Source organism: Ovis aries, chromosome 8 (assembly GCF_016772045.2).
Source record: "Ovis aries strain OAR_USU_Benz2616 breed Rambouillet chromosome 8, ARS-UI_Ramb_v3.0, whole genome shotgun sequence".
Classification (NCBI taxonomy): Eukaryota; Metazoa; Chordata; class Mammalia; order Artiodactyla; family Bovidae; genus Ovis; species Ovis aries.
Window position 1 is genome coordinate 8,535,541 of NC_056061.1, and position 12,438 is coordinate 8,547,978.

Here is a 12,438-nt window from a genome sequence, read left to right on the forward strand (position 1 = left end):
GGTCTGGATCTATTTCCTCAAAAAGGCTTTCCCTGGAAATGAGCAGGCTGTTTTCCTGTCTGTGTGTAAATAGGTGAGGATGTGTCAACGTGTAGGAATGATTTAAGGATACGTGGCCAGAAGGTAAGCAGGCTACCTAAAATGCCAAAATAACAAAAATGTTACTCTGAGAATTGGGTATTTCAGTATGTTTTTCTCCTGACTTGAGAGGTCTTTCCTTTTACACTCCTTTTTGCGGTTGTACAGCTTGATGTGCAGTCAGCTGGGCTTCTGTCGTAAGAGACAAATGTCACACTGAATGGCTAGACCATCTTAGGCAGTTTATTTAATTTCTTTAGGAAGATGTTCTCTGGCTTAAGCTAAGGAAGAAATGCCTCTGCTGTCAGTCAATTTGTGGGGAAGTGGAGAAAACCACTAGAGTCCTGTTAGCCGGCAGATTTTTAAATACTTATCTTGACGACTGGTTTCAGTTCTCTCCCACCCCCATGCCTCCTGACTGAACTTGGAGTTTTTCCCAACATACCCAACACATCTCCTTTGACTGTGCTGCACTTCCTGTATGCTTTCTCCTAGTCTGGATTATTTATCAATAAGAACTTATTCTCTGGAAATCATTCACAATTTCATGTGTGCTGCTGGTATCACTTCTTATTTGCTTTGCAACTGTGGATTTACTTTTCCTGTAAAACAACTTTGATGTGTAATGGAACTGGGAAGGAAAAGGATAAACCCACTTCCTATGCTCTCCGTTTTTTAACTAGGGGCACTGTGAGCTTGGATTCCCAGTTGGAGTTTAGATTTGGTGCTTCATTTGGCCTCTGAGCTTCCAAAGGTAAGCATTTGTTATCTACTGTACCTTTAAATGTTTATTTAACTGATTTTCCATTCTTTAGAATGTTTCCTATGTCTAATTATTAATCTTTGGAAAGGTTCTAGTTTTATTCAGAAAATTACAAAAGCCAGACTCATAGATATTATCTTTGAGTCTATAATAGTGTTCAAAAACCATGAAGGTCAGCTGAATTCAGGCTCCGGGATGAATCTGATACCTGAGTCACAGGTGTCAATACTGCTGTGAATATTAAAGGGATAAAAATGTCCTTGATACAGATCATTTAATAACAATAAGAAGTAGGCTGCTTAAGTTAGTTAGGCTGCTTAATTAGTTTCAAAAAGTGTATCTAAGGTCCAATAAAAATCTGAATAATTGAGAGCATACATATAATATATGCTGTATCCTAATATAATATATAAGTACTACATATTGTATATAAATATGTATATGTATATATATTATATTTATATACCAATTTTTCTTTAAAAAAAGAAAAACAAAAGTAGCTCTCAGTTTCTTCATCACCTTTGATAAAAATTATCTTCTAAGAATTCTATCTAATTCTCTTCATGGAAAGTCACCAGCCATATGTTCATTTAATCCCACAATTAGAGTCTATCTTCTATTACTTTGCAGTCAGTGAGAATGAGAGGCCCTGACCTTCTCAGATTGCTCTGAAATCATAAGAAGTGCACTTTGAAAAAACAGTAGCTGTAGCTCTCTCTTGCCAGTTATTTAGTTTCAATACTTTTTAGTAATTCCAAAGACAAATTACATTTTCATTTTCCTTTGTGTTTCTCCATATTGATTCAGGCTAGAACATGGGTTTGTCTTTTGTTTTCTGGTGAAATTTATTTCATTAAATCTTTTTTAATAGGATAAAGTATATATTATTTTTCCCATATTTTTCTTTCTGTTTCAAACATACATTAAGCCACCTTTCACATACTTCAAAATACACTTTAAACCTTACCCAAGTATAAATTCATTGTGAAATTAAATATAATCTCCTATAACCTTTAAAAAAATAACGTGTTTCATTCATCATTTCTAATTTTTCCAGTGAAAAAGTCAATATGTATCAGATCAGATGAGATAAAATTCATTTCACTGAATGAAGTCAAAATGCAAGAGAATGCAGGAATACTACTATATATGAAAGTGTGAGATGTACACATAGGGTGGAATGCAGACACAAGGGCTTAGGTGGATTAGTGTGGGCTGAAATACACTTCTCATCAACATTGAAGTAGGGACATAATAGCTACTGAATAAATGGTTATTGAATTAACAAAACAAATCATTAAGCAATGATGCTATCACACTGCAGTAGCCTGATGCATTCATTTCAAACATAGGATTGTTCCTCATTACGGAATTTGATTTCTATTGCATGCTAACATTTATTTACATGGTTTCTTCTTCTAGTAACCTGTGGGATCTCTGGGTGCAAGGACTGTGTCTTATTTATTTTTATACCACAGTGCCCAGCAGCATACCTGGCACTGTTAGATGCTTAGTGACTTTCCTAATCAAATTGAAATAATTATATTAGCTAGACAAAATAGCCTCTCCCATTTAAGAAGTCTAGGAAAATTCCTAGCTCCAATAGATGAGCTTTTAAAGATGGTATTTACTGGGAAAACTACTTAGCTATACTAGCTTCATGAAACTCTCCATTCTCAGAAAATGACACTTATCAGAACACAAGCCAACATCTGATTTATGCTATACATATCACTGTCTGGTGAAGCTGGTCAAATTCTCTATAATTGTCCAAGTTGCATTTTTCTCCTTCTTAAAAATTCTCACTCGGTTCCTTACCTGTTCTTCCATGGTTTCCACTGCAAATGGCACACCGGCGTTGCATCTCTAAGGACCATCATCCACCCACTGGAAACCATTGTTTCCACCCACTGAAACGAGGACCACACTACTGCTGCCCTAGAATGTCTCTCTAACCCAGGGTCCTAACACTAATTGCATGTGCTCGACCAGCACCAAAGTAACTCTCAGCCTCCATCTGAAAGTGGTTTAAGGAGTTCTCCAGCAGCTCTCTGCTATCCCAGTGTATCGTATGCTCAGGAGCCTTGGCGGTAAAGTTAGTGGTAGATTGAGCACTGACACCTCTATTACAACATGTACAAAAATTTATTCTTCCCTGCCTTTTTATATGCTGATCTCTCCAGCAAAAAATCCATATAAAATGCCACAATCAATATTTTATAAATTTTTCATTAAATTAACGAGCACCTTGATCAAATAATACATTAATCAATGGATTAAGAAAGCTGCATGTGCTTGGCAGAGCTGTTTACCTGCACAAGACTGCCTTGTTTTCTATTTCCTGTTCTCTAGCAACAGGGCAGCCAACTTCATGCCTTTTCTATTTTGACATTTCAGGCAACTCTTTTGTCTTCTGTTCTGATGCATTTAGAAATGATAAATATAAATATACATATAAATATAAATATCTGACTCATAGTGAACTGATAGACAAAACACCAATTTTCACTGGAAACCCTTTATTATAACTCTATTAGAGGGATTTCTTCTGATATTTTTATATTAACATCACAAAGAACTTTTGCCTTTGGCATAACCACCAAAATAAGCTAAATAAACTATTGCACTATTTGTGTTTTTAATCCACCAGAGTGCTGGGGAGGCAAAGAACCCTAGTTGACTCAACTCCAAAACGTTAACAAATCCTGCTCTTATTTCTGGTGAGACATGCCCACTCTCACATTTGTTGAGTTGCTGTCAGGTCCGACTCTTTGCGACCCCATGGACAGCAGAACATCAGGCTTCCCTGTCCCTATCTCCCAGATATCTCCTCACTATCTCACTTTTAGTGGAATGGAAAGAGAACAAATATCTTATTAAAGGGTATAAGGAGGAAGAAACAAGCCACAGCTTGAATGAACTTCTAATGACCGTGGGAAGGCTGGCCTGACAGATACAATGCCAAGAAGACCCTGTCAGAGAGCGGATCCACACTCACCCAAGGACCCTTTTCCACACGCAGGTCTTCATTTGTAACACACTTATGGCTGACAGCTGGGCTGAGGACCCTCCTGAGAGAGCCTCCAGTGTGGCAGCCACTGAAACTAAGGTAGGCGATTTCAGAAGCCTGGAGGTAAGAGGAACGGAGAGAAAGCCTCCCAGGCAGCTTGCAGTGACCCTCGCGAAGCTAAAAGCAGAGGGGGAGGGCAGAGAGAGACAAAATCTCCATGGTTCAAAAAGATAGTAACTTCGCTGTAAAATGCAAAGATATCTCTGGAATCATGCTAGTACCCAGATGTTAGAATTATCAAAGAGGGATTATTGAATAATGACAATAAAAATACCAAGGATCTAGTGGGAAAGATGGACCACATGTGAGGAGATGAGGAATTTTAGTGGAGAAATGTAAAACCCTGCAGGAGAACTATAGAAAAGATAGAAAGGAAGAATTCACAGCTTCACAGTTGGGCACAGAGGAAAAGATTGGCTCACTGGAAGTCGGGACAATAGAAAATATCCCAACTGAAATATAAAGAGGAAAAGAGTCCCTCTCTGTAGATCAATAGTAAACAGTCAGCATTGATGTAAAAATAATTTCAGGAGGAGAGGAAGGCGAGAAAATGAAAAAAAGAAATATTTAATAAAACATTGGATGAGAGCTTTCCAAAATTCAAGAAAATCATCCTCTCCATAGATATCAGAAACTCATTAAAACCAAAGCATAACAAATCCAAGGAAAACACGTACATAGGCATATGATAAACAAAATACTGAACACCAAAGATAATGAAAGCACCCTGAAGAAAACAGATACAGTACAACAAAGATATGTTATAAAAGATACATTGCAAAAAAGATACCAAAAAAAGAACCTCAATATGTGTGATGTCTGACTTTTCAACAGAAAAGAAGCCAGAAAAAGGAGGAACTGCACCATTAAAATGCTGAAAGAAAAAAGAAAAAGAAATTAATGTAGAATTTTATATTCAGAAAAATGCATCTATAATAAGAAAAAGGAAACACGTTTTCCTACTAACAAAAATCAGATATAGCTTGTTTCTAGACTTTTTGTACTATAAAACAAATGCTTTAAAAAGGGAGAAAGAAAATAATAGATTAAACCCTGGATCTACAGGAAAGAATGATGAACATCAGAAACATAAGATGTATTTTATAAACTATACATATCATTTATCTTTTCAAACTTTTCACTGTTTAAAATAAAAATAGTAATGTATTTGGTGTTTATAACATGTGTGAAGTAAAATATTAGAGCACAAAAACTGGGACTATATGTTTAAGATGCATGAAAAAGTATCCAATTGTTTACAAGTGGACTATGATAAATTAAAGATACTCAGAGGGTAGCTCAGAGGGTAAAGCGTCTGCCTGCAATGTGGGAGACCCGGGTTCGATCCCTGGGTCGGGAAGATCCCGGAGAAGGAAATAGCAACCCACTTCAGTATTCTTGCCTGGAGAATCCCAGGGATGGAGGAGCCTGCTGGACTACAGTCCACGGGGTCGCAAAGAGTCAGACATGACTGAGCAACTTCACTTTCACTTTCATTTATTTATATTATAGAGTAGTTACTAAGCATATACACAAACACACATACAGAGGTTTACACACACACATACACACACAAAAAGGGTTCAATAAAATATGAAAAATACTTGATTCACCCAAAAAAGGCAAAAAAGGAAGAACATATTAAATAATGGATAAATATAAAACAAATAGTAGTTTCATAAATTTAAACACTTCAATATGAATAATTGTCAGACAAAATGAAAAAGCAAAGTTCAGTAAATGCTCTTTATAAGAAACAAATGATAATTATAAACAGAGTAAATACTTGAAAGTAAATATGTTGAAAAAGCTATACATGCAAACACTAAACATAATAAATCTGATATGGCTTTATTGCAAACCAGGGGTATCCAATTGTTGAACTCAAAGAAAACAAGACTCCCACTTCTGACCAACACAGAGTAAGAGAGGTTGAATTTATTCTCTTAATTGAATCAACCAAAAAACAAACGAAATAAAGAAAACCACCATTCTGAAAGGACTGGGCACAAGGCAATGAAGAAGAGCCACTTTTGAGGGTAAGGGGAGGAACCAGCTGAGGCCAAGGGTTCTCCTCAGAGGGCCTTGGGGGAGTTTCCAGAGTGCAGCACAAAGTGGGAGAATGTCTTTAGAACGATACGGATTCCCGAGTTGAGGAGACCAAGGAGGCTACAGTTCACGGCATCGACTGCAGGAACGTAGGAATTGTAGGAATCAGAGTGACGAAAGGAATCAAACATCTACCTCAACTTGGTTTTTCCCTCATTCAGCAAATTGTGTTGATGGTTTTTCCTCCAAAACAGTATTGATCAAATCTGGGGTATTTATTATTCTTCCTTGAAATTTCAGTAAGGCTCAAACTTGGTTGGTTGAAGATGGTTGTTGGTGGTGGTGGTTTAGTCACTAAGTCGTGTCTGACTCTTGTGACCCCATGGACTGTAGCCTGCCAGGCTCCTCTATGCATGGGATTCCCTAGGCAAGAACACAGGAGTGGGTTGCCAACTTGGTTGGCTGGTGCGGGGTAATTTAGCGTAAATCACTTTCACTTTTAGATAGTAAATGACCAAAAGTGCATTAGTCATCACAAATACTTGTTAGCTCATCTTCAAGTATTAGACCTTTCCTGTATCACAGCAGAGGCCCTTCACTACACCGTAACCTCAACCACTGAGCAAGCAAAGTTATAGTATTAACAGTTGCTTTGTTTCACGCTCAAGCTGACTGAGTTTTAGCAAGGGATGAAATAATTTTTACTGACAAAAATGTAGATGGTTTACATAGCCCTTTACAGCTTGGGCTGGAAACTTGAAAAAGAAGATGATAAACACCCTCCCACAGTTTTCTCAGGCTACTTGTAAATTAAACAATATCACATCTGTTTGTGAGTCAAAAGACTTAATCTATGGCTTTTGCCTTTTATCTTCATGTTTTCTACTCATAAATAATACATACATGACTATAGCTACACTGTATTTTAGTCAATATTGTTACATCCATACCTTTATATCTTTTTATAACACAAACACTATATTGTTTATATCATCTCCTGAGATCATATGGGAAAAAACATTCACTGTACATGATATGAAAAATTACCACCTCTTAACAAAAAAAATAATGACTTGCAGAAATCATTAATTCAATAATGCAAAGTGCACTTTTATTTAGTGGACTTATTTATCATTCAGTGGAGAGAAACGACCATCAGGTCTACCTTCCTCAAACATATTCCATTAGTTTCAAATGAGTTGTTAAGGAAACTGTGATTTAGGATATTAGGAAAGACACCAGAACTAGAAGACAAGATGAAGTGCAACGGAAAACAGAATTCATCAAGTGCAGGTATGAGTTTAGCCACAAGGATACAGAGCCAGCACGAGAGGCTTAGGGAGCTGAATCTGGAACAAAGTATTCAATAAGAGACCACTGGCTCATGCTGGGGTCTGAGCTACAAGGTGAGGTTTCAATGGAAATTTTAATACCTTCCAATGGGAAAGTAAAGATTAGTCTTCTTTTCTCCAAACTGTATTTCTCTGAAATTTGTACCAACTCTAGAAATGAGCTTAAACACAAAGGCTACAGTGTTTGAAAAGGGTTCTGGTTTGTAGGCTTCAATTACATCTCCAAGAAATAAGTGTGTACCTTGGTCCTTTGAGGGGCTTCTCCGGTAGCTCAGACTGTAAAAATCTGCCTGCAATGCAGGAGACCCAGGTTTGGTCCTGGGTCAAGAAGATCCCCTGGAGAAAGAAACGGCTACCCACTCCTGTATTCTTGACTGGAGAAATCCATGGACAGAGGAGCCTGGCAGGTCACAGTCCATGAGGTTGCAAAGAGTCGGACATGACTGAGCGACTAACTCTTTCACTTTCACTTTGGTCTTTTGCGGTTTTGAAACAAGACACCCTCTTCTCCCTCTGCAATAGCCTCTTTGGCCATAGTTTTTCTCAAAATAAACTATTCCATCCATAGGAAAATCTGCTGATGTGGGCAATGTCTCTCTTGATAAGGAGTACAGCAAATCACTTCCTCAGCAGTCAGCAGGCATTACCACATAATTTGATGATATATAGAAAGGATAACTGGCCTTGAGCTGGTGACTCATTCTGCTTTTCCAGAAAAAACAAAACAAAAAACTTTCATCATCAGCTCTTTCATCTCTACCTTCTCAAAGTCTTCTCTCTTGAAATAGTATTAGTTCAATAGGCATTTGCATTGATGCTGATTTTTCTAACCATGGTGAGTATTTTTAAATGAATAGTTTTTATTTTGTCTGTAACCATTCACTATAACCATTCTTTACCTTTTGCTGAGATAAGAATGCATTAACTGCCTAAATAACATGCATCACATGTTCAATGATTCTTTTGGTGTGTCCTTTTGAATTTTTCCTATACTCAAACAACTTTGCACTTCCAACAAGCTCATTTTGTTTCCATCATCATCATGATGCCTCTTCTTAAAACTCTCTTTCCGTATCTGTTGACCATAACAATTAATAATGGCCAACAGCAACACAACACGAAAGGCATTAAGCCTTGTAAACACTCACTGAAAGTGATTTTTAATCAGTTAAATTCAATTTTTTTTAATTTAACAAGTTATTTAATTTTTAATCTTAGTGAACACTTACCATAAATGTATACATTTCAGTTAACTTACTTATCTGCATTTATATTATGTGAAATGTATTTATAAGGATAGACTGAGGAGAAAAATACATTTATAAGTTGCTGTAGAATTATCTTCACATTTTTAGTATAGTGTTTTTCTCCCTGATTTTTTTCAAGATATTTTCTTGAAAATGATTCCACTGAATGTCTTAGAATAAAATAAATCTTCAAAATACCTTTTTTTCAAAGACAGAACCCAATAAATGCTCTTTATAGGGGATGAAGGAGACCCAGAGACTTTTAAAACCAGGTTTGTATAAAAGCAAAGACCACTTTTAGTGCTATCTTAGTCATTATTCATATTTAAACAATAAGCATCCCACTCCAGTACTCTTGCCTGGAAAATCCCATGGATGGAGGAACCTGGTAGGCTGCAGTCCGTGGGGTCGCTAAGAGTCAGGCACGACTGAGCGACTTCACTTTCGCTCTTCACTTTCATGCATTGGAGAAGGAAATGGCAACCCACTCCAGTGTTCTTGCCTGGAGAATCCCAGGGAAGGGGGAGCCTGGTGGGCTGCCATCTATGGGGTTGCACAGAGTCGGACATGACTGAAGCGACTTAGCAGCAGCAGCAGCAGTGTGAAAATGATAGTAGCAATTTGTATAAAAGCAAAGACCATTTTCCATGAGCTATTGCCTCTGTGTGGAGAGTCCTTCTTCTTCCCTATTATTCATAACCTTCAATTCCATACAAGTACAATTCTATACAGAAGTCACCTCTTTCAGTCAAACTCTCCCTGATTGCATCATATGGTAGATGTTTGTATCTCCCTCAAATTCATATGTTGGAATTCTCATGCCCAAGGTGATGGTGTGAATAGGTGAGGCTTTTGAAGGTAATTAGGTCATGAAGATGCAGCCCTTGTGAATGGGATTAGTGCCTTTATGGAAAGTGACCCAGAGAGATCCCTTGCCCCTTAGCCTCGTGAGGACACAGGAATAAATCAGTGATCTGCAAACAAAAAAGAGGGTCTTCATGAGAACCCTACCATGCTGGCACCTTGATCTTGGCTTTCCAGCCTCTAAAACTATGCAAAATAAGTTTCTCTTGTTCTGTTGTATATTACCCAGTTTTTTATATTTTATTATAGTGGCTCAAATTGACTAAGACAGTAATCTAGCCAAAATGTGGGACTAAAATGTTCATACTTCCCTGCTCATGCCAGTTGTCATGGTAGGCAGATTTGAGTCACTATTCTTTTGGATCATAAGTTGAAAGATGCTATCTATACATAAAGCAAAAAACTGTAGGTAATTTGCTTTCTCTTTGTCCCATCCACCAGCCTGAAAGCTCTGTGAGGGCAAAATCATCTAAGGTCAATATCTCCAGTACATTCCATCACAAGTGTTCCATAATAATACACCTTCGTGTGTATTTTCTGAATTCAAATTAAAAAAAAAACCACAAATTTATAAAAAATCTCTGATTTCAGAGGAAAGACAAAATTTCTTTAGAGTCACCTTTATCCACTTGCGACTGAACAGCAGAATTACCTAGGAAGATTTGTTTGAGGCCGCATATACTATCTTCTGCTGCTGCTACTTAGCAGTCGCATACTATCTTCTCCATACTGAATATGCTCTCATTTAAGAAAGTTTCCAGAACATAGTGCTATGTGTTTCTGATTTATAATCATAGAATTAAAGAATTTTTGATATTTGGATTATTTTTAATGTGCTATAGTCACAAGGCAATGAAGAAATAAATATGTATATGCAGGCCTTGTGAGCATGTGAGATGAGTGCAGTTGTGCAGTAGCTTGAACATGCTTTGGCATTGCCCTTCCTTGGGACTGGAATGAAAACAACATTTTCAGCCCTGTGGCCACTGCTAAGCTTTCCAAATTTGCTGGCATATTGAGTGCAGCACTTTCACAGCATCATCTTTCAGGATTTGAAATAGCTCCCCTGGAATTCCATCACCTCCACTAGTTTATTCATAGTGATGCTTCCTAAGGCTCACTTGACTTCACACCCCAGGATGTCTGGCTCTAGGTGAGTGATCACACCATCATGGTTATCCAGGCCATTAAGATATTCTTTGTATAGTTCTCCTGTGTATTCTTGCCACCTCTTAATATCCTCTGCTTCTGCTTATGTTAGGTCTATAACCTTTCTGTCCTTTATTGTGCCCATATTTGCATGAAGTGTTCCCTTGGTAACTCTGATTTTCTTGAAGTGATCTCTAGTCTTTCCTATTCTATTGTTTTCCTCTATTGCTTTGTATTGGTCACTGACGAAAGCATCCTTATCTCTCCTTGCAGCTCTTTGGAACTCAGCATTCAGATGGGTATTTCCTTTTCTCCTTTGCCTTTTGCTTCTCTTCTTTTCTCAGCTATTTGTAAGAGCTCCTCAGACAACCATTTTGCCTTTTGAGTAAGGTCATATTCAAAATATCCAAGGTAGGTTTCAACAGGACATGAACTGAGAACTTCCATATGTTTAAGCTGGATTTAGAAAAGGCAGAGGAACCAGAAGTCAAATTGCCAACATCCTTTGGATCATAGAAAAAGCAAGAGAATTCCAGAAAAAAAATCTACTTTTGCTTCATTGACTATGCTAAAGCTTTTGACAGTGTGGATCACAACAAACTATGGAAAATCCTTAAGGTTGGGAATAGCAGACCACCTTACCTGCCTCCTGACAAATCTGTATGCAGGTCAAGAAGCAACAGTTAGAAAAGGACATGGAAAAATGAACTGGTTCCAAGTTGGGAAAGGAGTACGTCAAGGCTGTATATAGTCACCCTGCTTATTTAACTTAAATGCAGAGTACATCATATGAAATGCTGGACTGGATGAATCACAAGCTGGAATCAAGATTGCTGGGAGGAATATCAATAACCTCAGATATGCAGATGACACCACCCTTATGGCAGAAAGCAAAGAGGAACTAAACAGCCTCTTAATGAAGCTGAAAGAGGAGAGTGAAAAAGCTGATTGAAAACTCAACATTCAAAAAGTGAAGATCACTACATCCAGTCCCATCACTTCATGGCAAATAGATGGGGAAATAATGGATTTAGTGACAGACTTTTTCCTTGGGCTCCAAAATCACTGTAGGACAGTGACTGGAGCCCTGAAAGTAAAAGATGCTTGCTCCTTGGAAGAAAAGCTATGACAAACCTAGATTGCATATTAAAAAGCAGAGACATTACTTTGCCAACAAAAGTCTGTATAGTCAAAGCTATGGATTTTCCAAAGAATTGATGCTTTCAAACTGTGGTGTTGAAGAAGACTTTTGAGAGTCCCTCGGATTGCAAAGAGATCAAACCAGTCAATCCTAAAGGAAACCAACTCTGAATATTCATTGGAAGGACTGATGCTGAAGCTGAAGCTTCAATACTTTGGCCACTTGATGTGAAGTGCCGACTCATTGGAAAAGACCCTGATGCTAGGAAAGACTGAAGGCAGGAGGAGAAGGGGACGACAGAGGAAGAGATGTTTGGATGGCATCACCAACTTAATCGACATGAGTTTGAGCAAGCCCTGGGAGATGGTAAAGGAGAGGGAAGCCTGGCATGCTGCAGTCTATGGGGTCACAAACAGTTGGACACAACTCAGTGACTGAACAACAACAACGAAAATATGCATGACCTGCACTTACTTACATATATACTATACATGTATATGCATATGTACATATTTAGAGGCAAATGCGCATGTACATATTTACCTATGAGTTTATTTACAGATTGATGAATATATAGGCAGATGAAATGGAAATAGTAGTGAAACATTTTATGTCTTTACACCCAAGAGTTGTAAATGCAGAATTCAAAAAATGAATAATATCAAATTTTTTGAATATGCACAAAGATGATTTAATTATTATAGAAAAAAAAGAAAAAATAAGCA

The 12,438-nt window shown here is 37.6% G+C and overlaps 1 long non-coding RNA gene across 1 annotated transcript in view; it reads left to right on the top strand.

Moving 5' to 3' along the window:
• The first annotated feature begins 525 nt into the window (after nt 1-525).
• LOC121820146 (uncharacterized) overlaps nt 526-12,438 on the top strand; it is a 39,844-nt gene continuing 27,931 nt past the window's right edge. The window contains exons 1-2 of the long non-coding RNA XR_009601504.1: nt 526-832; nt 3,864-3,950. This is a non-coding gene — a long non-coding RNA (uncharacterized LOC121820146). The remainder of the gene's footprint in view (nt 833-3,863; nt 3,951-12,438) is intronic.